This window comes from Pseudorasbora parva, chromosome 18 (genome assembly GCF_024679245.1).
Source record: "Pseudorasbora parva isolate DD20220531a chromosome 18, ASM2467924v1, whole genome shotgun sequence".
NCBI classification, from domain to species: domain Eukaryota; kingdom Metazoa; phylum Chordata; class Actinopteri; order Cypriniformes; family Gobionidae; genus Pseudorasbora; species Pseudorasbora parva.
This window is the reverse complement of record NC_090189.1, coordinates 1,101,806-1,129,430: the sequence shown is the minus strand read 5'-3', so window position 1 is coordinate 1,129,430 and position 27,625 is coordinate 1,101,806. Positions and strand designations below refer to the sequence as shown.

The 27,625-nt window shown below is 42.9% G+C and overlaps 1 pseudogene; it reads left to right on the top strand.

Annotated features, from left to right (window-relative positions):
* Window positions 1-26,179, top strand: LOC137047028 (high mobility group nucleosome-binding domain-containing protein 5-like; annotated as a pseudogene).
* Window positions 26,180-27,625: the final 1,446 nt, after the last annotated feature.

Here is a 27,625-nt window from a genome sequence, read left to right as displayed (position 1 = left end):
ATGAAACTTGGCTGGGTCTTTCAGCATGACAATGATCTCAAACACACCGCCCGGACAATGAAGGAGTGGCTTTGTAAGAAGCATTTCAAGGTCCTGGAGTGGCCTAGCCAGTCTCCAGATCTAAACACCATTGAAAATCTTTGGAGGGAGTTGAAAATCCGTGTTCCCCAGCGACAGCCCCAAAACATCACTGCCCTAGAGGAGCTCTGCATGAGGAATGGGCCAAACTACCAACAACTGTGTGTAAAAACCTTGTGACGATTTACAGAAAACGTTTGACCTCTGTCATTAGCCGCAGAAAATCATGCGATTAATCACGATTAAATATTTTAATCGTTGCCCAGCACTAATGTTTTTACAGTGTACTTGTGCCAGATTTACTGTAAAAAATACTCAATATAGTTCAATTTAATCAATATGCTCAATATAAAAATGCTCAATATAATCAATGCAATATAGTGTGCAACCACTTACCACATATTTTTTAAGTAAATTCAACAAGTCATTTTTTTGAGTGTGTAGACATGCATTTAATGATTACATCAGCGTCATCCTGTAGTTTTTGATCCATATATGAATATGAGGTGTGTGTTCGATACCTTCGTGAAGAGACATGTCAGTCCAAAAGCTTCTTTCAGTCAATATTCTCCTAAAGCCGCTCCGAGACTCCCGACTGATTCATTCTCAGCTCTGCAAATAACCCATAACAGAACAACATGAATAAACGGATCACGGCTCGCAGATCAAATCCTCACGTCCCTCTCGTAATATCTTCAGTCATTATGCTTCAGCAGTAAATTAATCTGTTAGATGTTGGTGCTGGAAAAACACAATAGAAATATCACTCTCTCTCATTATACGGAGCATCTGCTAAACAATTAATTCATGTTTCACTTCTGAATGATAATCATCATAAGGAACAGTGAATGATAATGATTGAGTTGCATTGTAAACAAAGCCTCTCTTGTCGATGGTATCAGCAGTTCTGTGGAAGTTATAATCATCACGCGCTTCTACGTCATCCTCAAAAACAAGCTAGTGTTTCCAAAACAGAAGCTCAAATTTGCTCTGTTCTCCTCACGCCGCTCTTTGTTTTCCAGATGAAACATCTGTGAAGTTTTATCGGCTATTAATCGTCTGTCTTGGAGCGCCTGGCCTTGACCTTCAGCACGTAATGAAGTGCGCTAATATCGGGCTCTAACGTGAGGAAAATAACATGGCTGACTGCTTCCCTCGCTTTTCATAATCTCGTCTTAAATGACGGTTGCCTTGAATGTGTCCGAGCGCAGCATCATAATCATAACCCACGGGAGAGATTTCACACATGTACACAAACAACCGCTCACGTCCTAAAGTCTTTGAATCTGAGCAAACTAATCAAACTCTTCCACATCCATCAAAACTGTTTTGCTACACTGTCAGAAAAAAAGGTACATTGCTGTCACTGAGGCGGTACCCTTAGGTACAAAACCGAAAAGGTACTACTATGTTCCTTTAAGGTACTAATTTGCACTCTTAAATAACTGATATATACCTTTTAAGGTACTAATATGTACCATTTAGGGGTGAGTAAGGTACAAAGATGTACCTTTTCGCTTTTGTACCTTAGGGTACCGCCTCAGTGACAGCACTGTACCTTTTTCCTGAGAGTGTAACGTTCCTATTATGAACGCTATGTTCAAATGTTCACGGATCGTTTTTAACCCTTAAAAACACATTCTTAAAGTTGACCCGGCATGCCATTCTCTACATTCTCTTCATTTCTCTTCAATTAGACATCAACCTTCTTATATTTTCTCAATCTATTAATTATAAACAATATACAAGAAAAAAAAATGCTACATACAGTATTGTTCAAAATAAGGCTGTGCAATTGGGCAATTAATTGAATTAGTTGAAAGGGGTGTGTTCAAAAAAATAGCAGTGTGGCATTCAATCACTGAGGTCATCAATTTTGTGAAGAAACAGGTGTGAATCAGGTGGCCCCTATTTAAGGATGAAGCCAACACTTGTTGAACATGCATTTGAAAGCTGAGGAAAATGGTTCGTTCAAGACATTGTTCAGAAGAACAGCGTACTTTGATTAAAAAGTTGATTAGAGAGGGGAAAACCTATAAAGAGGTGCAAAAAATGATAGGCTGTTCAGCTAAAATGATCTCCAATGCCTTAAAATGGAGAGCAAAACCAGAGAGACGTGGAAGAAAACGGAAGACAACCATCAAAATGGATAGAAGAATAACCAGAATGGCAAAGGCTCAGCCAATGATCACCTCCAGGATGATCAAAGACAGTCTGGAGTTACCTGTAAGTACTGTGACAGTTAGAAGACGTCTGTGTGAAGCTAATCTATTTTCAAGAATCCCCCGCAAAGTCCCTCTGTTAAAAAAAAGGCATGTGCAGAAGAGGTTACAATTTGCCAAAGAACACATCAACTGGCCTAAAGAGAAATGGAGGAACATTTTGTGGACTGATGAGAGTAAAATTGTTCTTTTTGGGTCCAAGGGCCACAGGCAGTTTGTGAGACGACCCCCAAACTCTGAATTCAAGCCACAGTACACAGTGAAGACAGTGAAGCATGGAGGTGCAAGCATCATGATATGGGCATGTTTCTCCTACTATGGTGTTGGGCCTATTTATCGCATACCAGGGATCATGGATCAGTTTGCATATGTTAAAATACTTGAAGAGGTCATGTTGCCCTATGCTGAAGAGGACATGCCCTTGAAACGGTTGTTTCAACAAGACAATGACCCAAAACACACTAGTAAACGGGCAAAGTCTTGGTTCCAAACCAACAACATTAATGTTATGGAGTGGCCAGCCCAATCTCCAGACCTTAATCCAATTGAGAACTTGTGGGGTGATATCAAAAATGCTGTTTCTGAAGCAAAACCAAGAAATGTGAATGAATTGTGGAATGTTGTTAAAGAATCATGGAGTGGAATAACAGCTGAGAGGTGCCACAAGTTGGTTGACTCCATGCCACACAGATGTCAAGCAGTTTTAAAAAACTGTGATCATACAACTAAATATTAGTTTAGTGATTCACAGGATTGCTAAATCCCAGAAAAAAAAAATGTTTGTACAAAATAGTTTTGAGTTTGTACAGTCAAAGGTAGACACTGCTATTTTTTTGAACACACCCCTTTCAACTAATTGCCCAATTGCACAGCCTTAAGAGCGTGCATATCATGAATGCTGGGTCTCATTTGTTTTCTGAGAATCTACTGAACCTACTGGTAACTTGTTTGCCACGTAGCAATAAAAAATATACTAAAAACCTTGATTATTCTGGTTAGTCACATTGTACTGCTATTATTTTGAACAATACTGTATACTGAGGAAACAAGCTGCTCACATTTAACCCTTCCGAGTTCCAAAAGGTAACGAAATATGCTTTATATTACTCTTTTGTAATTGTTATTAAAATATCAAGAGATTTTAAACTATTGTTGCAGATAGAGAGCCATCTGTGTTTGATATAGTTCTGGGTCACTAAAGACCCGAATATGTAAGAATGATTGGTGAAACATTCATGCACTTAAAGGACAACTCCGGTGAGAAATGACCCTCGGGGTAATTAACAGATGGTTAGCGAGTAGATCGTTCTCTGGGATGCGTTTGCATGGAAATCGAATGTAACGAGTTTTATCTCTAAAAACAGATTAGCTTATAACGCTAGTCTATGGGGCACAGGGTAGTGAAATTAAATCGCTAGTTAATACTACTAACAAGGCTAAAAATAGCCCCACACTAACACGATAGCATGATGAGGGTCCCTACATGCAAAGCGAAGCACTGAGAACTTTGTAAGAGTACAAACAGTTTAATAAGAAGATACTTTATAAAGACAGTACATTACGCGTTTACAGACGGCAGCCATCTTGGAGAACAGTCTCGACGAGTCGAACCACGAGCGCTGCCTGAAACTTATGAAATTTGGCACACTGAAAGAGGACTGCCTCACAAATTTCATACGTTTCAGGTGGTTCTATGGGCTGCCATAGACTCAAGAAGAAGAAGAAGAAACGGAAGCAGAATAATAAAAACGCCAACGATTCAGTTCTTGTCCCCTAAAAACAATACATGAACATCCAGCTAAAACGTTGGATTAATAATGTTTTTCTGCTAACGTTTTGAGAACATTATTAAATTCCAGATAACTTTGATCAAACCTACTATTCATTTTACTGGAATAATGTTTTTCTGTTTTTTCAAAAGAACTTTTAAATAACCAAAATAAGCAAACAAATTTGCATGCCGAACTGCTGAAAAGAGAAAATGGTCTGCAAATGAGTTTTAATAACGGTTAATGTTGACTGTGAGCGTACAGAAAATCCCTTTCAGGGAGAGGCAAAAGGGGAGGTTTTAAATTTGCCTCACCGGCACGTCATCCTCAATAAACCCGTTTCCGGCGCAATAACTCCGATCTTTCCAATATTCATACTCTTGTGTAATCGACACACCATCCTCAATAAACCCGTTTCTTGCGTGATACCCATAAATGTTGAATATTCGGCTCTAATATGACCTCTGAGCTGTGCGGTGTCCAGAATAATAATCCTCCTCTGTGTGTTAATAGGCCAGAGGAGAACTGAGTCTGGTTTCTCTAAGGTTTATTTTTCTCCATCATGCCCTGATGGAGTTTCGGTTCCTTTGGTCGCCTTTGGCTTGGCTTGCTCAGTTGGGGACACTAACATTATGATCAGAGTTATTCAACTAAATATACAAATAACATTAATTAATTAGGTCTTATTTAATTCTATAAACTATAATACTGATCTGCCAACATTGTCTCTCTATGATAAATTAAAATAAGCTGATAACATCACTGTTTACTCCAGAACGACTGTACAGCCAAATCTAATTTTGTTGTCCTGTTTAACACTGTGAAGCTGCTCTGAAACAATCAGCATTGGAAAACGCTTTATGAATAAAGATGATTGATTGATTGTGGTATCCAAAGCACATCAACCAATCACGGGGTTCCGCAAGGCTCAGTTCTTGGACCGCTTCTGTTCTCCATGTTCATCCCTGGGATCCCTCATTCAGGCACATGGCTTCTCATACCATTGATATGCTGATGACACATAGCTCTACCTCTCATTTCAACCAGATCCCACAATGCATGCACGAATCTCACGCTGTCTGGCGGATATCTCAGCATGGATGAAAGAGCATCACCTGCGGCTCAACCCGGTAAAAAGACGGAGCTTCTCGTCTTCCCTGCCAATCCATTTCTGCAGCATTTCACCATCCAGCTAGGATTATCTTTGATTACCCCTTCAAGGTCAGTCAGAAATCTTCTTTGATGACCAGCTGTCCACATTTCAAAGACCATGCAGGTCTGCGCTGCACAACATCAGAAAGATCAGACTGATGTTTGGCTGGACTTCCATTGTGTGCAATCATAACGCTTCAAATGATCCGGAACGGTTATGAATCAGTGAATCGATCAATGATTCGGATCGCCAATGTCTCGTGATTTCAGCAGTTTGACACGTGAGCCGAATCATGAATCGATTCGCTGATTCATAACCGTTTGAATCTTTATTTGAGGATTAAACACAAACGCGGAAGAGAAGCCAATGCTGAATAAAGTCGTAGTTTTTGTTATTTTTGGACCCAAATGTATTTTGGATGCTTCAAGAGACTCTAATTAACCCACTGATGTCTCATATGGACTACTGTGATGATGTTTTTATTCCCTTTCTGGACATGGACAGTATAGTGTGCATACACTTGCATACGCTCTCAGACTAAATATAAAATATCTTAAACTGTGTGTGAAGATGAACGGAGGTCTTACGGGTGTGGAGCGACATTAGGGGGAGGAGTTAATGACAGACATTTCATTTTTGGCTGAACTAACCCTTTAGGCTCATCATCATAAAAACATAACAAAGCTTTCTTTTTCCTTTAATCCCATGCCGCCATTCTAAATTATGATATGCTAAGCAATGTCTGAAACTTTTATACATGAAACTTGTATTTTGAGCAATTCTCGTGTTTATTTGCCTCTTCACGATGAATCGCTTGCTGTATTCCACATTTGTAAGTCGCTTAGGATGAAATATAAATGTAAAATAAGACATTCGATATAGCTTGTAACTACATTTCCCATAATTCTCTCTGTCAGCTTCATCCTTTGCTCATATTTTTTTTAAACTGTAAAAAATAAAAAAATAAAAACCAGTGGTGTTATATTTTTTAAAACACAATCAGTTACAAATCATTTCTGAGATTCTTCACCTTCAGTGGCAAGATAAGTGTGTATTGCTATGAAATCTACTAAAGTGTTTAGTACAGTCCCTGACAAAAGTCTTGTTGCTTATCTATTTTCTAGAAATACCTGATATTAACCTGACTTTTAATTAATTCATTGGTGTTAGAAATAGCTCATATGAAGAGCTAAACCCCTCCCAAATGATGTTTAATGCACTGAAATAAATAATGTTCACAGAAAAAATATTTATCATTTAATCAAGACAGAAAGGTCAAATTTTGGCAAGACAAAAGTTTTGTCGCCTATACAGAAATTGAAAAAATTTACTGCAAATACGAAAATATGTCAGCAAATTAAGTTGTGGTGTTGTGAGATCCAAATGTAATATCTTGTATGACTTCCATGAGCTTGAAGGACTGCATCCATGCGGTTTGGCAAGGATTCATACAATTTATTGATGAAGTCATCAGGAATAGCTAAGAAAGCAGTCTTGCATGCCTCCCAGAGTTCATCAATATTCTTTGGTTTCGTCTTCCATGCGTCCTCTTTCATCCTACCCCACATATGCTCAATGATGTTCATGTCTGGTGACTGGGCTGGCCAATCCTGGAGCATCTTGATCTTCTTCGCCTTGAGGAACTTTGATGTGGAGATGGAAGTATGCGATGGAGCACCGTCCTGCTGCAGAATTTGGCCTCTTTTATGGTTGGGAATATAAGAGGTAGCTAAGATTTCTTGGTATTTTAGACTATTGATATTGCCTTCCACCCTGCAGATCTCTCGCACACCCCCATACTGGATGTAACCCCAGACCATGATTTTTCCGCCACCAAACTTCACTGTTTTCTGGGTGAATCTCGGATCCATTCGGGCACCAGTAGATCTCCTGCAATATTTGCGGCGACTGTGGTGTAATTCAACAGAAGATTCATCTGAAAAATCCACCTTCTGCCACTTTTCCAGCGTCCATCCTTTTAGCAGGCTGTGGGCCTTGGCAAATGCCACACGGTTTTTCAATTGTCTTTTGTTTAGTGCTGGCTTCTGGGCACTGATTCCACCATGGAGGCCATTTCGAGACAGAATCCGACAAACTGTTCTGGTTGACACAGGGACTTCAGGTGACCAGGTCTCGTGGAGCTCTGCTGCAGTGGAAAATGGGCTGGCCTTGGATTTTCGAGCCAACAAACGGTCCTCACGAGCAGTTGTCTTGCGGGGTCTGCCTGACCTGGGCTTGTCAAAAACGTCTCCAGTCTCTTCAAATCTTTTTTTTATCCTCTGTACTTGACGCTGAGACACATTGAAGGTGTCTGCCACATCAGCAGTGCATCTGGTCTTCAGCCTCTTGATAATCGGAGATCGGAGTGGAAAAGTTTACTATGTATTTACTGTTTTGACAAAAAAGATTTTTATTTTTAATACAATGTATTAAATTGTATTGAAGCTTGCTTGCACCACAGAATAAAAAACGTTTTATTTCACAATTCTGACTTTATTCTTGCAATTGTGAGATTATATCTCACCATTTGGATGAAAGTAGATACTTATGGAAGCCCGTTTCCGCCACTAAATAAAAAAATAAAAAGAGTAATTGCATTTTTTTTTTCTCAAAATTGCGAGTTATAAAGTTAGAATTGTGAGACAAAGTCAGAAGTCGCAGATATAAACTCACAATTGCGTGATGTAAAGTCACAATTCTGAGATATAAAGTCACAATTCTGAGATATAAACTCGCAATTGTGTGATATAAAGTCACAATTCTGAGATATAAAGTCACAATTCTGAGATATAAAGTCACAATTCTGAGATATAAAGTCACAATTGCGTGATATAAACTCACAATTCAGAGATATAAACTCACAATTGCGTGATATAAAGTCACAATTCTGAGATATAAACTCACAATTGCGTGATATAAAGTCACAATTCTGAGATATAAACTCACAATTGCGTGATATAAAGTCACAATTCTGAGATATAAACTCACAATTGTGTGATATAAAGTCACAATTTTGAGATATAAAGTCAATTCTGAGATATAAACTCACAATTGCGTGATATAAACTCACAATTCAGAGATATAAACTCACAATTGCGTGATATAAAGTCACAATTCTGACTTTATATCTCCGAATTCTGACTTTATAACTCACAATTGTGAGAAAAAAAGTCGAATTCTGAGATAAAAAGCTGCAATTACTCTTTTTTATTTTTTTATTTAGTGGCGGAAACGGCTTCCACAGATACTTACCAGCATAAGTATTTGCTGCTTTACTGAAACATAAGCTTGGCAAAAATCTGAGTATTTCTGTCCTTCCACAGTAGAGCAGATGAATTTAGACTTGCATTATAGTAAATGTCTGCCGAGAGCCTTCACCCAAATCCCCATCAAACCCAGCAACGTGTGGTGAAATCGCTTCAGAATCACATGCCCTTCAACTAGAAAACACTTCCTTCCTGCTATTCTTCACCTGCCATCCTGATCCATCGGTGTCTCCAGACCTTCTGTGCTGAGCGCTCTTCATCAGGAACTCACTGAGAGTCTCTGATATGTTATCTACATTTTTTTACATTTAAACAACAAACATTACTTGTGCTTGTAAAATTCACTGTTACTATGTGCTTTGCAGTGTGTTACGAGTGTTTTAATTTGTTGCTATGCAGATGCTAATGTATTCTGAGTTATTTTGCCTTGTGTTATGCAGTTGCTAAGGTTTTCTGAGTGATCTTTCCAGTTACTATGCAGTTGCTAAGGTGTTCTGAGTGTTTTAGGCTGTTGTCATGCAGTTGCTAAGGTGTTCTGAGTGTTTTAGGCTGTTGTCATGCAGTTGCTAAGGTGTTCTGAGTGTTTTAGGCTGTTGTCATGCAGTTGCTAAGGTGTTCTGAGTGATCTTTCCAGTTACTATGCCGTTGCTAAGGTGTTCTGAGTGTTTTAGGCTGTTGTCATGCAGTTGCTAAGGTGTTCTGAGTGTTTTAGGCTGTTGCCATGCAGTTGCTAAGGTGTTCTGAGTGATCTTTCCAGTTACTATGCCGTTGCTAAGGTGTTCTGAGTGTTTTAGGCTGTTGTCATGCAGTTGCTAAGGTGTTCTGAGTGTTTTAGGCTGTTGTCATGCAGTTGCTAAGGTGTTCTGAGTGTTTTAGGCTGTTGTTATGCAGTTGCTAAGGTGTTCTGAGTGTTTTAGGCTGTTGTTATGCAGTTGCTAAGGTGTTCTGGGTGTTTTAGGCTGTTGTTATGCAGTTGCTAAGGTGTTCTGAGTGTTTTAGGCTGTTGTTATGCAGTTGCTGTGGTGTTCTGAGTGTTTTAATCTGTTGCTAAGCTGTTTTATGGTGTTCTGGGTGTTTTAGCCTGTTGTTATGCAGTTGCTGTGGTGTTCTGAGTGTTTTAATCTGTTGCTAAGCTGTTTTATGGTGTTCTGGGTGTTTTAGGCTGTTGTTATGCAGTTGCTGTGGTGTTCTGAGTGTTTTAATCTGTTGCTAAGCTGTTTTATGGGGTTCTGGGAGTTTTAGGCTGTTGTTATGCAGTTGCTAAGGTGTTCTGAGTGTTTTAGGCTGTTGTTATGCAGTTGCTAAGGTGTTCTGAGTGTTTTAGGCTGTTGTTATGCAGTTGCTAAGGTGTTCTGAGTCATCTTTCCAGTTACTAAGCAGTTGCTAAGGTGTTCTGAGTGTTTTAAGCGGTTGTTATGCAGTTGCTAAGGTTTTCTGAGTGTTTTAGGCTGTTGTTATGCAGTTTCTGTGGTGTTCTGAGTGATTTAATCTGTTGCTAAGCTGTTTTATGGTGTTCTGGGTGTTTTTGGCTGTTGCTATGCAGTTTCTAATGTGTTCTGAGTGTTTTAATCTGTTGCTAAGCTGCTTTATGGTGTTATGGGTGTTGTAGGCTGATGTTATGCAGTTGCTATGGTGTTCTGGGTGCTTTAGGCTGTTGTTATGCAGTTGCTAAGGTGTTCTGAGTGTTTTAGGCTGTTGTTATGCAGTTGTTGTTATGCAGTTGCTAAGGTGTTCTGAGTGTTTTAGGCTGTTGTTATGCAGTTGCTTAGGTGTTCTGAGTGTTTAGGCTGTTGTAATGGAGTTGCTAAGGTGTTCTGAGTGATCTTTCCAGTTACTATGCCATTCCTAAGGTGTTCTGAGTGTTTTAGGCTGTTGTTATGCAGTTGCTAAGGTGTTCTGAGTGTTTGAGGCTGTTGTTATGCAGTTGCTTAGGTGTTCTGAGTGTTTTAGGCTGTTGTTATGGAGTTGCTAAGGTGTTCTGAGTGATCTTTCCAGTTACTATGCCATTGCTAAGGTGTTCTGAGTGTTTTAGGCTGTTGTTATGCAGTTGCTAAGGTGTTCCGAGTGTTTTAGGCTGTTGTTATGCAGTTGCTAAAGTGTTCTGAGTGTTTTAGGCTGTTGTTATGCAGTTGCTAAGGTGTTCTGAGTGTTTTAGGCTGTTGTTATGCAGTTGCTAATGTGTTCTGGGTGTTTTGGGCTGTTATGCAGTTTCTAAGGTGTTATGGGTGTTTTAGGCTGTTGTTATGCAGTTGCTATGGTGTTCTGGGTGTTTTAGGCTGTTGCTAGGGTGTTCTGGGCATTTTATGCTGTTTCCATGCAGTGTATATGGTGTTCTGAGTATTTTAGCCTGTTGCTATGCAGTTGCTAGGGTGTCCTGGGTGTTTTAGGTTGTTACAAAGCAGTTTCGGTGGAGGTGTTCTAAACTGTTGCTATGCATATTCTATGGTGTTGTATGTGTTCTAGGCTGTTTCTATGTAGTTTCTTCAGTATTCTGAGATTGTTGCTGTGTGGTCGCTATGGTGTTTTGGGTGTTCTAAACTGTTTCTATGTAGTTTCTCTGATGTTCAGGGTGGTGTGGGTGTTTTAGACTGTTGCTATGCAGTTTCTATGGTGTTCTGGGTGTTCTAAACTGTTGCTATTCAGTTTCTTTGGTGTTCTGAATGTTTGACTATTGTCATGTGGTTATTATTTATGGTCTCTATGGTGTTCTGGGTGTTTTAAATCTTTGCTATGCAGTCTCTATGGTGTTCTAAATTGCTGCTATGCAGTCTCTATGGTGTTCTGGGTGTTCTAAATCTTTGCTATGCAGTCTCTATGGTGTTCTGGGTGTTCTAAATTGTTGCTATGCAGTTTCTATGGTATTCTGAGTGTTCTAAATTGTTGCTATGCCATTTCTATTGTGTTTTGGGTGTTCTAAATTGTTGCTATGCAGTCTCTATGGTGTTCTAAATTGTTGCTATAAAGTCTATGGTGTTCTGGGTGTTCTAAATTATTGCTATGCAGTCTCTATGGTGTTCTAAATTGTTGCTATGCAGTCTATGGTGTTCTAAATTGTTGCTATGCAGTTTCTATGGTGTTCTAAATTGTTGCTATGCAGTCTATGGTGTTCTAAATTGTTGCTATGCAGTTTCTATGGTGTTCTAAATTGTTGCTATGCAGTCTATGGTGTTCTAAATTGTTGCAGTTGCTAAGGTGTTCTGAGTGTTTGAGGCTGTTGTTATGCAGTTGCTTAGGTGTTCTGAGTGTTTTAGGCTGTTGTTATGGAGTTGCTAAGGTGTTCTGAGTGATCTTTCCAGTTACTATGCCATTGCTAAGGTGTTCTGAGTGTTTTAGGCTGTTGTTATGCAGTTGCTAAGGTGTTCCGAGTGTTTTAGGCTGTTGTTATGCAGTTGCTAAAGTGTTCTGAGTGTTTTAGGCTGTTGTTATGCAGTTGCTAAGGTGTTCTGAGTGTTTTAGGCTGTTGTTATGCAGTTGCTAATGTGTTCTGGGTGTTTTGGGCTGTTATGCAGTTTCTAAGGTGTTATGGGTGTTTTAGGCTGTTGTTATGCAGTTGCTATGGTGTTCTGGGTGTTTTAGGCTGTTGCTAGGGTGTTCTGGGCATTTTATGCTGTTTCCATGCAGTGTATATGGTGTTCTGAGTATTTTAGCCTGTTGCTATGCAGTTGCTAGGGTGTCCTGGGTGTTTTAGGTTGTTACAAAGCAGTTTCGGTGGAGGTGTTCTAAACTGTTGCTATGCATATTCTATGGTGTTGTATGTGTTCTAGGCTGTTTCTATGTAGTTTCTTCAGTATTCTGAGATTGTTGCTGTGTGGTCGCTATGGTGTTTTGGGTGTTCTAAACTGTTTCTATGTAGTTTCTCTGATGTTCAGGGTGGTGTGGGTGTTTTAGACTGTTGCTATGCAGTTTCTATGGTGTTCTGGGTGTTCTAAACTGTTGCTATTCAGTTTCTTTGGTGTTCTGAATGTTTGACTATTGTCATGTGGTTATTATTTATGGTCTCTATGGTGTTCTGGGTGTTTTAAATCTTTGCTATGCAGTCTCTATGGTGTTCTAAATTGCTGCTATGCAGTCTCTATGGTGTTCTGGGTGTTCTAAATCTTTGCTATGCAGTCTCTATGGTGTTCTGGGTGTTCTAAATTGTTGCTATGCAGTTTCTATGGTATTCTGAGTGTTCTAAATTGTTGCTATGCCATTTCTATTGTGTTTTGGGTGTTCTAAATTGTTGCTATGCAGTCTCTATGGTGTTCTAAATTGTTGCTATAAAGTCTATGGTGTTCTGGGTGTTCTAAATTATTGCTATGCAGTCTCTATGGTGTTCTAAATTGTTGCTATGCAGTCTATGGTGTTCTAAATTGTTGCTATGCAGTTTCTATGGTGTTCTAAATTGTTGCTATGCAGTCTATGGTGTTCTAAATTGTTGCTATGCAGTTTCTATGGTGTTCTAAATTGTTGCTATGCAGTCTATGGTGTTCTAAATTGTTGCTATGCAGTCTCTATGGTGTTCTAAATTGTTGCTATGCAGTCTATGGTGTTCTAAATTGTTGCTATGCAGTTTCTATGGTGTTCTAAATTGTTGCTATGCAGTCTCTATGATGTTATAAATTGTTGCTATGCAGTTTCTATGTTGTTATAAATTGTTCCTATGCAGTCTCTATGATGTTCTGGGTGTTCTAAATTGTTGCTATGCAGTCTCTATGGTGTTCTGGGTGTTCTAAAATGTTTCTATGGTGTTCTGGGCGTTCTAAATTGTTGCTATGCAGTCTCTATGGTGTACTGGGTGTTCTAAATTGTTGCTATGCAGTCTTTATGGTGTTCTGGGTATTCTAAACTGTTGCTATGCAATTTCTATGGAGTTTACAGTGTCTAGGTTGTTTCTATGCAGTTTTTTGTTCCTATTGTTTTAGACTATTGTTATGCGGATGTTATGGTGTTCTAAATTGTTGCTATGCAGTCTCTATGGTGTTCTAAATTGTTGCTATGCTGTCCCTATGGTGTTCTAATTTTTTTGCTATGCAGTCTCTATGGTGTTCTAAATTGTTGCTATGCAGTCTCTTTATGGTGTTCTTGGTGTTCTAAATTGTTGCTATGCAGTCTCTATGGTGTTCTAAATTGTTGCTATGCAGTCTCTTAATGGTGTTCTTGGTGTTCTAAATTGTTGCTATGCAGTCTCTATGGTGTTTTGGGTGTTCTAAATTGTTGCTATGCAGTCTCTATGGTGTTCTTGGTGTTCTAAATTGTTGCTATGCAGTCTCTATGGTGTTCTAAATAGTTGCTATGCAGTCTCTATGGTGTTTTGGGTGTTCTAAATTGTTGCTATGCAGTCTATATGGTGTTTTGGGTGTTCTAAATTGTTGCTATGCAGTCTCTATGGTGTTCTTGGGTGTTCTAAATTGTTGCTATGCAGTCTCTATGGTGTTGTGGGTGTTTTAAATTGTTGCTATGCAGTCTCTATGGTGTTCTAAATTGTTGCTATGCAGTCTCTATGGTGTTCTAAATTGTTGCTATGCAGTCTCTATGGTGTTCTAAATTGTTGCTATGCAGTCTCTTTGGTGTTCTAAATTGTTGCTATGCAGTCTCTATGGTGTTCTAAATTGTTGCTATGCAGTCTCTATGGTGTTCTAAATTGTTGCTATGCCGTCTCTATGGTGTTCTAAATTGTTGCTATGCCGTCTCTATGGTGTTCTAAATTGTTGCTATGCCGTCTCTATGGTGTTCTAAATTGTTGCTATGCCGTCTCTATGGTGTTCTAAATTGTTGCTATGTGGTTGCTCGGGTGTAGAGGCTTGTTTGTTGGTGGTTTCTTCCTGTCTGGCATGAAAAGATCTTCTGGACTGTAAATGTGCGCCTGTGGGATTTTTCCAGAAGTTGTATTGTCCAGCAGGTAATGATGCATCTGAAGTCACACACACTCAACTTTAATACTCAGTGACCGAGGTTTCAGGACTGTCTGTTAAACACGGAGCCCATGAAAACACTGTAAATAGAAGAGAGCTCTTCCTGAAAGCTCACATCCTGGAGGAACGACACACAGAACCTTCAGCTCAAGGACGTTTGTGCTTCCTCTTCTTCCTTTGGCGTTCTTATCTTCCAACCACCTTTCAGGCTTCATACACACGTCCTGTTCTTCCAGCTTCTGTCCCTCAATCACACACACACACACACACACACTCATTCCGTCAGCAAAGGGTTTGCCATTAGAATCTGATCGACCTCTTTCGCGCAAGAAGGCCGTGATGAATGATTCATCCTGAGGGAAAGCGCTGACTCACGACAGCATCTCAAAGCAGAAACTAAATGGATTTCACCAGCGCAGCCTTGGACCAGAACATGAAGAGGACGCTTGAGCTCTTCAGGGAAACAGACGGCATTCTAAAGGTTCTCCAAACAAAGAGAACAGACTGACGGATCCCAGAGATCCCAACAGTCAGGACAGGGGTTTGGGGGTCCTCCAGAAGGTTCTAAGAGGTCCCCAGAAATTTCAGAGATTAAAAAGACAAAGCAAAAATGGTTTCATTTCTAAATGTTTCTCTCTTTTAATATTGTATACACTGTAAAAAAAAATGTTTTTTGTTGGTTTAACTTAAAAAAGTAAGTAAGCCTTAAAATTTAGAGTTTATTGAAATTAAAAATTTGAGTTGATACAATGAAGGAAATTTGTTTACTAAATAGAAACTCAAAATATTATTGTATCTGAACCACATAAAAAATGTGATAAATCATGAAAATAGCACAATTTGGCTGCGTCATCACAAATAAAACACACACAATTACCCAATATACTCACAAAATCTGTCAATAATATTTTAATAAAGGTTGTCGAATCTCAAAAAATGTTCATTGTATTAACTCAAAATTTTAAGGCAACTTATTTCTAAATAATTTTTTACAGTATACTTTCCAGAATTGTATGTTTGCTTTTAATCATTCTAGTTTTTTCTCACTATAGTCCCCTTTATTTTGCTCCCTTGGGTTTTAAGGCAGCATTAGTAATGCAGTATTAAGCAGCTAACATATATTTAATGTGAAAGTTGCTCATACACATTTTTTTTTTAAATTGAAAATGTTCTTCTTCGGGTTTATACATCCGTAAAAAATTATATGTTCAATAAGTTATGACAACATATGTTTTTACATTGTTTTAACTCATCAAAATAAGTTAAGAAATGTTAAACTTTTTTTATTAGTTATACAAGAACTCAGTTTAACATAATTTAAGTTGTAATAACTCAAACATCCAAGTCGATTGTACTGCAAAAGTATTCAAAATGTGCCTTTTTTCACAGTGCCAGTTTTAGTTTGGAAACAATTTGTATTTATAACGTCACACTTACCATTTTTCTTGCAGTTTAATTTTTTTTTTTATACATAAACATATGTAGATGGATTTTTTTGATGAAGGGGGTCCCTCATAAAAGGTTTGCCATATTTGGGGGTCCTTGGCATCATAAAGTTTGAAGTTAGGAGACAACGTCATATTTGTATTCCTCTAAAATTGCAGCCTGGTCTCATTGGAAAAACGTACCTGAGGCAACGTTTTTGCAAACCACAAAATACACAGCAATAGGTGCATGGGTGTCGGAACCATTGTGTGTGTTAGGGATGGGCGTATCAATATGAAGTGTCGATATATTGATACTGATGTGAGCATCGAAAAGTCTCGATACTCAAATATCGATACCGAGGTGTTTTTTTAGCAGTAATCTTATTCATTTAAAAGATTATTTAAAGCATACAATACGAATAATCTATGTTACTGAATAGTTGTTGCCAACTTTTAGGTTGAAGTGAGATGTTTTGGTGATGCTTTCGATCTTGATTCAGCATCAATGTATATGTAGTATATACCACTGTACATAATAGGGAAACATTTGTTTGTCGTAGCACTATTTCAAACGTTTAAATGTGCCATTCATCATATATATCATATCGATACTCAAATATGAGTGATGGGTATGACACAGGTATTACAGGAGAGGGTGAAATATGAGGACATTACCCATGGCCCCACTTTACAAAAGGCTTATAAATCACACAGGAGGAGTTTTTATGAGAAAGTAAAAATGCAGAAAGTGTGTGTGTGTGTGTGTGCGTGCGTGCGTGCGTGCGTGCGTGCGATGGGTAGGTTTAGGGGCAGTGCAAGGGGATAGAACATACGGTTTGTACAGTATAAAAACCATTACGCCTATGGAATGTCCCCATATGTCACAAAAAAAAGTGTGTGTGTGTGTGTGTGTGTGTGTGTGTGTGTGTGTGTGTGTGTGTGTGTGTGTGCCCTTCATAGTGAACTTCAGTTATTAAGGACAATTGAAATTCCGCGGCGGTGTGCGATTGAGCTGAGGATTACACGCGTGTCTCCGTTATTGTGCTCGGCTCTTTTCCTCAGACTTAATGAGAACAGAAAGCTTTGTTGTGCCGAGATGCTCTATTCACAGGCAGAACGGCTCTAACTGCTCTTTCCCGCCGAAAAGGAATGACATCTAATACCTGAGGGCACTTTCTTATCTCCAACCTGTCAAAAACAGACACGGCGATCATTCAGAGCAGCTTTAGGCCGCAGAACGCAGCAGCCGATGGGAAGCCGCGATGATATTTCCTTTGTAACGACGCACTGGAGCTTTATTTCTCCGTGTATTGAGGATGAGATTCTGTTCTCTGGTTCTGGAGGAGCGGGAAATATGATGATGAGCAGACGTCCAGATACGGGGATGATTAAAGCCTCTGGTCCTGATTGGCTGAGCAGCGTCTCTTAGCCCCGCCCTCTCTCACTGTACTTAATTTGCATAATGCCTGCCTCTGGTCCTGATTGGCTGAGCAGCGCCTCTTAGCCCCGCCCTCACTCACTGTACTTAATTTGCAAAATGCGCACCTCTGGTCCTGATTGGCTGAACAGCGTCTCTTAGCCCCGCCCTCTCTCACTGTACTTAATTTGCATAATGGCCGCCTCTGGTCCTGATTGGCTGAGCAGCGTGTCTTACCCCCGCCCTCTCTCACTGTAGTTAATTTGCATAATACCCGCCTCTGGTCCTGATTGGCTGAACAGTGTCTTTTAGCCCCGCCCTCTCTCACTGTAGTTCATTTGCATAATGCCCGCCTCTGGTCCTGATTGGCTGAGCAGCGTCTCTTAGCCCCGCCCTCTCTCGCTGTACTTAATTTGCATAATGGCCGCCTCTGGTCCTGATTGGCTGAGCAGCGTGTCTTACCCCCGCCCTCTCTCACTGGCGTTAATTTGCATAATGCCAGCCTCTGGTCCTGATTGGCTGAGCAGCGTGTCTTAGCCCCGCCCTCTCTCACTGTCATTAAATTGCATAATACCCACCTCTGGTCCTGATTGGCTGAGCAGCGTCTCTTACCCCCGCCCTCTCTCACTGGCGTTAATTTGCATAATGCCCGTCTCTGGTCCTGATTGGCTGAGCAGCGTGTCTTAGCCCCGCCCTCTCTCACTGTGATTAATTTGCATAATACCCGCCTCTGGTCCTGATTGGCTGAATAGCGTCTCTTAGCCCCGCCCTCTCTCACTGTAGTTAATTTGCATAATGCTCGCCTCTGGTCCTGATTGGCTGAGCAGCGTCTCTTACCCCCGCCCTCTCTCACTGTAGTTAATTTGCATAATACCCGCCTCTGGTCCTGATTGGCTGAACAGCGTCTTTTAGCCCCGCCCTCTCTCACTGTAGTTCATTTGCATAATGCCCGCCTCTGGTCCTGATTGGCTGAGCAGCGTCTCTTACCCCCGCCCTCTCTCACTGTCATTCATTTGCATAATGCCCGCCTCTGGTCCTGATTGGCTGAGCACCGTCTCTTAGACCCGCCCTCACTCACTGTTGTTAATTTGCATAATACTCGCCTCTGGTCCTGATTGGCTGAACAGCGTCTCTTAGCCCCGCCCTCTCTCACTGTAGTCGTCTCTGAGACGGGAAGAGTTTGGTTGGTGTTGTTCATGAGTCGCTGTTTTCTGCTGAGATTGAGACGGTCAAACCCACACCATCGTTACTGTTCATATCACTGCGTGTCAAGAGATTCAGATAAGATAATGAGCGCTTGCTTTCTGGCCAATCAGAGCAGAGCAGCTCTCAGAGAGGCGGAGCTTAGCGAGACTGAATCTTTGACGGAAGCGTTTCAGACACTGAGAGAAAAGAGCTGAAGCTGCGGTGGAGATTAGGAGAGACTGAACGTGTTTTAGATCTTGGATGCATGATGGAGGAGACGGCAAAACTACTCTAGGAGCCTTTACATTTCCACGTCATTAGCATACACACTAGAGCCTTTACATCTTGTCATTTTGCTTCTTGGGTAATTGTGTTTTGGTTTAAGAATGTTTAGATATTAATACTAAAAAATCAAGACAAGAACACTGAGCAAGAAAACCATTCTTGGTGCAGTGATGGTATCAGACCCTTCTGTTTCTGTGAATCATGCTGCATGTTCTCTGCAGTGTGTGTGTGTGTGTGTGTGTGTGTGTGTGTGTGTGTGTGTGTGTGTGTGTGTGTGTGTGTGTGTGTGTGTGTGGACACCTGTCCTCCTGTGTCTTACCTGTCCAGCGCTCTGTCAGGTAAACAACAGGTGTGTAGTGTTCACCTTGACTCCTGCAGTCAGACTGTCATCCATCTGCTGCCTTTAGACCATCACCCCTCTCTCTCTCTCTCTCTCTCTCTCTCTCTCTCTCTCTCGTTCTCCAGAGTTGGTCTTCATTTCACGCTGCAAAAAACGCTCTTCTTAGTTAGTAATTTTGTCTTGTTTCCAGTCTAAATATTGCCTGTTTTAACTCACCAAATTTTGATATTTTCCCCCAGAAAACAAGAAAAAAATATTGTATGTCATTTTACTTATCTAGAAAATGTCAGGAGCATTATCCTGCTGGAAGAGCCACAGCCACCAGAATACCGTTTCCATCAAAGGCTGAACATGGTCTCAGCAATGCTTAGGTAGGTGGAGCGTGTCAAAGTAACATCCACGTGGATGGAGGACCCAAGGTTTCCCAGCAGAACATTGGCCAAAGCATCACACTGCCTCCGCCGGCTCGCCTTCTTCCCATAGTGCATCCTGGGGCCATGTGTTCCCCAGGTAAGCCACACACACACACACACACACCCGGCCATCCACGTGATGTAGAAGAACACGTGATTCCTCAGACCAGGCCACCTTCTTCCATTGCTCCGTGGTCCAGTTCTGATGCTCACGTGCCACTGTTGGTGCTTTCGGCGGGGTCAGGGGTCAGAGGTCACCCTATGCCGCCCCATACGCCTCAAACTGAGCTGCTCTGTGTATTCTGACAGCTTTCTATCAGAACCAGCATTAACTTCTGGAGCAGTTTGAGCTCCAGTAGCTCGTCTGTTTGATCGGACCACACGGGCCAGCCTTCGCTCCCCACGGTCATCAATGAGCCTTGGCCGCCCATGACCCTGTGGCCGGTTCTCCACTGGTCCTTCCTTGGAGCACTTTTGATAGATACTGACCACTGCAGACCGGGAACAGCCCACAAGAGCTGCAGTTTTGGAGATGCTCTGACCCAGTCGTCTAGCCGTCACAATCTGGCCAAACTCGCTCAAATCCTTACGCTTGCCCATTTCTCCTGCTTCACACACATCAACTCTGAGGACTAAATGTTCACTTGCTGCCTAATATATCCCACCCACTAACAGGAGCCGTGAGGAAGAGATCATCAGTGTTATTCACTTCACCTGATCGTGTGTGTGTGTGTGTGTGTGTGTGTGTGTGTGAGTGACAGTGTGTGTGTGTGTGTGTGTGTGTAATGATCGGCTGTCCTGAACACTAAAGCTGAGCCTACTCAGCTGACATTACTCTTCATAATGGCTGAACACGACGAGCAGAACGATCACTGAGCCGAGTCAAGGTGACCGCTCTCCATTAGGAGACCAGCGGCCAAACGCCGGATCGCTGATGAACTACACACTCCGATCTCTGACTGACTGCGCTCAGACGTCTGTGTGTGTGTGTGTCTGTGTGTGTGTGTTTGTGTGTGTCTGTGTGTGTGTGTTTCTTTGAGCGTGTGTGTGTGTGTCTGCGAGCGTGTTTGAGTCTGTCTGTGAGCGTGTGTGTGTGTGTCTGTCTGTGAGCGTGTGTCTGTGAGCGTGTGTGTTTGAGTGTGTATGTGTGTGTGTGTTTGAGTGTGTGCGTGTGTCTGTGAGCATGTGTCTGCGAGCGTGTTTGTGTCTGTCTGTGAGCGTGTGTGTGTGTGTGTGTCTGTCTGTGAGCGTGTGTGTGTTCGAGCGTGTGTGTGTCTGTCTGTGAGCATGTGTGTGTGTGTTTGAGTGTGTGTGTGTCTGTCTGTGAGCGTGTGTGTGTGTCTGTCTGTGAGCGTGTGTGTGTGTGTGTGTGTCTGTCTGCGAGCGTGTGTGTGTTTCTATGAGCCTGTGTGTGTGTGTGTGTGTGTGTGTGTGTGTGTGTGTGTGTGTGTGTGTGTGTCTGTCTGTCTGTGAGCGTGTGTTTGTGTGTGTGTCTGTCTGTGAAGCGTGTCTGTGTGTGTGTGTGTGTGTGTGTGTGTGTCTGTCTGTCTGTGAGCGTGTTTGCGAGCGTGTTTGAGTCTGTCTGTGAGCGTGTGTGTGTGTGTGTGTGTGTGTGTGTGTGTGTGTGTGTGTGTGTGTGTGTGTGTGTGTGTGTGTGTGTGTGTGTCTGCGAACATGTTTGAGTCTGTCTGTGAGCGTGTGTGTGTGTGTGTGTGTGTGTGTGTGTGTGTGTGTGTGTGTGTGTGTGTGTGTGTGTGTGTGTGTGTCTGTCTGTGAGTGCGTGTCTGCGAACATGTTTGAGTCTGTCTGTGAGCGAGTGTGTGTTTCTGTGAGCGTGTGTGTGTGTGTGAGGGTGTGTGTCTGTCTACGAGCATGTGAGTGTGTGTCTGTGAGCATGTCTGTGAGTGTGTGTGTGTGTGTGTGTGTGTGTGTGTGTGTGTGTTTAAGATTCTAAACACATTCAAATGTACAGTGTGCTGTTTTTAAAGAGGGGCAGCTGACAGCTGGTGTGTGTGTGTGTGTGGGGGGGGTGTATTTTTTGCTGATTTGGTCCTACAGAATCGCTGGACATCTGTCTCTTCAGTGTGCCGCCTGAATTCAAATCATCCGACAGCACAAACACAGACCTGTAAAAGATTGAACAGTCACAAACACAGTAAATGAGAGTGCAGTGTGTGTGTGTGTGTGTGTATGTGTGTGTGTCCTTGTTTATATTACATTGTGGGGACCAGCCAGCAGTACCCACTTTTCAAAAGGCTTATAAATCACACAGGAGGAGTTTTTATGAGAAAGTAAAAATGCAGAATGTTTCCTGTGATGGGTAGGTTTAGGGGCAGTGTGTGTGTGTGTGTGATGGGTAGGTTTAGGGGCTGTGTGTGTGTGTGTGTGATGGGTAGGTTTAGGGGCTGTGTGTGTGTGTGTGTGATGGGTAGGTTTAGGGGCAGTGTGTGTGTGTGTGTGTGTGTGATGGGTAGGTTTAGGGGCTGTGTGTGTGTTAGGTAGGTTTAGGGGCAGTGTGTGTGTGTGTGTGTGTGTGTGTGTGTGTGTCCTCAGGGCTGCTCCTCCAGTGACCCCGCGCCGTCCGCACGCGCGGTTGTAAACGGAACGCGCGGCTCGTACTGGAGTGTTGCCGCGGATAAAGCATCAGTGGCGGTAATCTTGCAGGGATTAATAGCTTCTTCTTTATCTGTGGCGGCTGCAGACCTCAGATGTCTCGCCTGGGCGGCACACGGCCGGCAGAATACTAATGACGGCGGGGCGGAGAACACCGTCCTCCGAGACTCTCCGGAACAGATCCCAGATCAGCCTCAAAGAAGAGACTCACGGACGGCAGACACAAACGTGCTCGGAGAACGCTTCCCGTTACGTTATTTACGATTCACGATTCTTTATTGTCACTAAACAGGTACAGCGAACTTAGAGGAATCCTTTCAGTGCAGTCACATATACTTAGTACAGCTAAAAAAAAACGTTGTAAAGGGTATACCGCCTTCACGTGCTAACAGAATTATCGTAAATGAGTTTCCGAGGAAAAAAATTGCACATGAGCGCCCTCTGGAGTCGTGTTGCGAAGAGATGGGCGTGGCATAACCGTTCAAAATGGCGGATGGGAGACGAATTTCTGCTGTGGCAGGTTTTATTAGGTGTTGATTTTTCCGCAACAGTTTTATTGTCTTGTCTTGTCATTAAAGCATATTTACACACATTAAAGGTGCACTATGCAGCTTTCCGTCCACTGGAGGGCGCCTATTCAAAACAAATGCGTAGTTTGATGACGCAAAGTGTGAGCGCAGCATCTTGGGAGATGTGGTCTTCACCTCACAGCCGGTGGAAAATAGGACTCGGGCAGAAATCACGTTCATGCATGTGGTTATTAACGTTACTGTAGTGAAGCAGAGCAGGAGCGAGTGTTGTGGAGCTGAGCACGGCTGCTGGAGCGATTGTTAAACAAATACCCGCCTCGCGAATACCGGGACTTTTATTATGACGGGACACATTCGCCGGGCGCCTGCACAGATCCGCTCTTCCGGTTATGATTTTGTTTATCCTATTAGATACATTTAAGTGTGGTTAAAACGATGTTATGACGTTACTCCGTGCGTTCACTTGTTCACACTGCTAAGAGTAAAGCGCTCCTGCCAAATAAAAGCCGAAACCGAGGGTAGCGCAGATATGACGCAATTGACAGGTGACTCCCTCAAACGCTATGCTGAAACGTCCCGGTCCTCAGTTAAAATAGCAATTTTCTCACAATTTACAAATAGTTGGAAACATCTGGGATATTGTAGGTACTCGACTGAACAAAATATATAACACTGGCCTAGTGGTTTTTGGATATTTTACTGCAAAAATACTACATAGTGCACCTTTAATAATCATTTGAAGCATATTGTGTATTTTAAACACATCGAAAATCTCTTCCAGAATAGTGAGCAAGCTGACGATCTAGATAGTGTGGTAAAGTAGCTCTACAATAGGATCATATGGCTGAAAACTATTGCCATTTGAGTCTTTAAGCAGCCTTATCTTGTCTACATTATGCCTTTATTGTGAATGTGATTATAAACGATACGCTTTCGTGTTGTGCTGCTGTGTTTGCCAGTGATTGTGATTTTCTGGGACCGGGAAATGACTGAAATGGTTATAGTGTTAAAATTACATTTTCACAAGACGCACAAAAGTATGAACCTGGCGTCCTCCATTCTCTCCGACAACAAAGCGCCTGAACACAACAAGCTCATAATCACGACTTCTGAAATCAAGATGCATTTACTATAAAAGACTTCTGGAGCGGGAAACTTACGAGAGCACGTGAAGGCGGCATTAGTTCACCCAAAAATGAATCACCCTAATGATCAATGATTCGGATCGCGTGTCGAACAGCTGAAATCACGTGACATTGGCGATCTGAATCATGAATCGATTCACTGACTCATAACCGTTTGAATCTTTATTTGAGGATTGAACACAAACGCGGAAGAGAAGCCAATGCTGAATAAAGTCGTAGTTTTTGTTATTTTTGGACCCAAATGTATTTTGGATGCTTCAAGAGACTCTAATTAACCCACTGATGTCTCATATGGACTACTGTGATGATGTTTTTATTCCCTTTCTGGACATGGACAGTATAGTGTGCATACACTTGCATACGCTCTCGGACTAAATATAAAATATCTTAAACTGTGTGTGAAGATGAACGGAGGTCGTATATTTTGCAATAGTGTGTCAATTGGTAATATCAGTTTACATTTATTTTTCCATTAATTGTAATAATTCATTGCAGTGAGATTTGTGTATGCAGAAAGAGTCTGACAACAGCTCTTCGCTCCACATGGAGATCTAATCTCACCTTCATCGAGTCCGTCTGGGATTACATGAAGAAACCGAGAAAAAATCCACAAGTACTGCAACAACATTTCCAAGACGCTTGAAGAAACCCTCAACTCATCCTAGCAACTACCTCACACACCCTAGCAACTACCCAGAATACTCTAGCAACCGCCTTAACACACCCTAGCAACCACTCAGAATACTCTAGCAACCGCCTTAACACACCCTGGCAACTACCCAGAATACTCTAGCAACCGCCTCAACACACCCTAGCAACCACTCAGAATACTCTAGCAACCGCCTTAACACACCCTGGCAACTACCCAGAATACTCTAGCAACCGCCTTAACACACCCTGGCAACTACCCAGAATACTCTAGCAACCGCCTTAACACACCCTGGCAACTACCCAGAATACTCTAGCAACCGCCTCAACACACCCTAACAACCACCTAGAGTACTCTAGCCACCGCCTCAGGATGAGGAAGGGGAAGAGGATGAGAAAGGAGAAGGTGAAGGTGAAGGTGAAGAGGATGAGAAAGGGGAAGAGGATGAGGAAGGGGAAGGGGAAGAGGATGGGGAAGGGGAAGAGGATGAGGAAGGGGAAGGGGAAGAGGATGGGGAAGGGGAAGGGGAAGAGGATGGGGAAGGGGAAGAGGATGAGAAAGGTGAAGGTGAAGGTGAAGAGGATGAGAAAGGGGAAGAGGATGAGGAAGGGGAAGGGGAAGAGGATGGGGAAGGGGAAGAGGATGAGGAAGGGGGAAGGGGAAGAGGATGGGGAAGGGGAAGGGGAAGAGGATGAGGAAGGGGAAGAGGATGGGGAAGGTGAAGAGGATGAGGAAGAGGATGAGGAAGGGGAAGGTGAAGACGATGAGGAAAGGGAAGAGGAAGGGGATGAGGAAGAGGAAGGGGAGAGGATGAGGAAGGGGAAGAGGAGGAGGATGGGGAAGAAGAGGAGGAGAAGAATGAGGAAGGGGAAGATTATGAGAGGGAAGAGGAAGGGGAAGGAAGAAGATGAGGAAGGGGAAGAGGGTGAGGAAAAGGAAGGGGAAGAGAAAGAGGAGAAGAATGAGGAGGAGGAAGGGGAAGAAGAAGAGGATGAGGAAGAAAAGAGGATGGGGAAGGGGAAGAGGAAGGGGAAGAATTAGAGGATGAGGAAGAAGAAGAGGAAGGGGAAGAAGAGGATGGGGAAGGGGAAGAGAAAGAGGAAGGGGAAGAATTAGAGGATGAGGAAGAAGAAGAGGATGGGGAAGGGGAAGGGGAAGAGAAAGAGGAAGGGGAGAGGAAGGGGAAGAATTAGAGGATGAGGAAGAAGAAGAGGATGAGGAAGAAGAAAGAGGACGAGGAAGGGGACGAGGCTGAGGAAGGGTAAGAGGATAAGGAAGGGGATGGGGAAGAGAATGAGGAAAGGGAAGAGGAAGGGAAGAGGAAGATGAGGAAGGGGAAGAGTATGAGGAAGGGGATGAGGAAGGGGAAGAAGAAGAATGAGGAAGGGAAGAGGATGAGGAAAAGGGAAGGGGAAGAGAAAGAGGAGAAGAATGAGGAGGAGGAAGGGGAAGAAGAAGAGGATGAGGAAGAAGAAGAGGATGGGGAAGGGGAAGAGGAAGGGGGAGAATTAGAGGATGAGGAGAAGAAGAGGACGAGGAAGGGGATGAGGATGAGGGAGAAGAAGAGGGTAAGGAAGGGGAAGAGGGTGAGGAAGGGGAAGAGGATGAGGAAGGGGAAGAGGATGAGGAAGGGGAAGAGGATGGGGAAGGGGAGAGGAATGGGAAAGGGGATTAGGAAGAGGAAGGGGAAGAGAAGGTGAAGAGGTGAGGAAGAGGATGAGGGAAGGGAACGGGAAGAGGAATGGGAAGGGGAGGTGGAAGAGGAAGGGGAAGAGGATGAGGAAGGAGGATGAGGGAAGGGAAGGGGAAGAGGAAGGGGAGGTGGAAGAAGATGGGGAGAGGACGAGGAAAGGGATGAGGAAGGGGAAAAGGATGAGGAAGGGGAATATGAAGGGGAAGAGGATGAGGATTAGGAAGGGGAAGAGGAAGGTGAAGGGGAAGGTGAACTAGGATGAGGGAAGGGGAAGAGGAAAGAGGAGAGGTCTGTGTGTCTGTGTGTGTGTGAGAGAGAGAGAGAGTGCATGTGAGAGTGTGTGTGTGTTTGTGTGTGAGAGAGAGAGAGAGATAGAGTGTGTGTTTGTTTGTGTGTTGTGTGTGTGAGAGAGAGAGAGAGAGAGAGAGAGAGAGAGTGTGTGTGTGTGTGTGTGTGAGTGTGTGTGTGTGGTGTGTGTGAGAGAGAGAGAGAGAAGTGTGCGTGTGAGTGAGTGTGGTGTGTGTGAGAGAGAGAGTGTGTGCGTGAGAGAGAGTGTCTGTGTGAGAGAGTGTGTGTGGTGAGAGAGAGTATGCACGTGTGTGTGAGTTGTGGGAGAGAGTGAGGTGTGCGTGTGTGAGAGAGAGAGAGTGTGTGTGTGTGTGTGTTGAGAGAGAGTGCGGTGTGGTGAGAGAGAGAGAGAGTAGTGAGAGGGTGAGTGTAGTCTGTGAGTGAGTGTGTGTGTGTGTGTCTGTGGAGAGAGAATATGAGTAGTGTGTGTGTGTGAGAGAGAGAAGTGGGTGTGTGGTGTGGAGAGAGTGTGTGCGTGAGAGAGAGAGTATGCGTGTGTTGTGAGAGAGAGAGAGAGAGGTGTGTGTGTGTGTGGTGTGTGTGTGTGAGGAGAGAGTGTTGCGTGGTGTGAGAGAGAATATGCGTGTGTGTGTGTGAGAGAGAGTATGCTGTGTGTGTGTGAGAGAGAGAGTGGTGTGAGAGAGAGTGTGTATGAGAGAGAGAGTGTGTGTTTGTGTGAGAGAGGTGTGCGTGTGTGTGTGGTGTGTGTGTGTGTGAGAGAGAGAGAATATGCGTGTGTGTGTGAGAGAGAGAGTGTGCGTGTGTGTGTGTGTGTGTGTGTGTGAATGGTGCTGAGTGTATTCCAGGGAACAGAGGCCGGTTTACTTTAGCGCTCCTCTCTCTCTCTCTCTCTCTCCTCTCTCTCTCTCTCTCTCTCTCTCTCTCTCTCTCTCTCTCTCTCTCTCTCTCACACACACACACCTCTCTCTCTCTCTCTCTCTCTCCCTCTCTCTCCTCTCTCTCTCTCTCTCTCTCTCTCTCTCTCTCTCTCTCTCTCTCTCTCTCTCTCTCTCTCTCTCTCTCTCTCTCTCTCTCTTCTTCTCTCTCTCTCTCTCTCTCTCTCTCTCTCTCTCTCTCTCTCTCTGTGTGTGTGTGTGTGTGTGTTATGACCAGCCACGGAGAGGGCGAGTAATGATGACAGTGTCGAGTAAGAGAGGAGCAGCCTCGACTCTGATTCGTTCTGCTTCTGTGTCGTCTT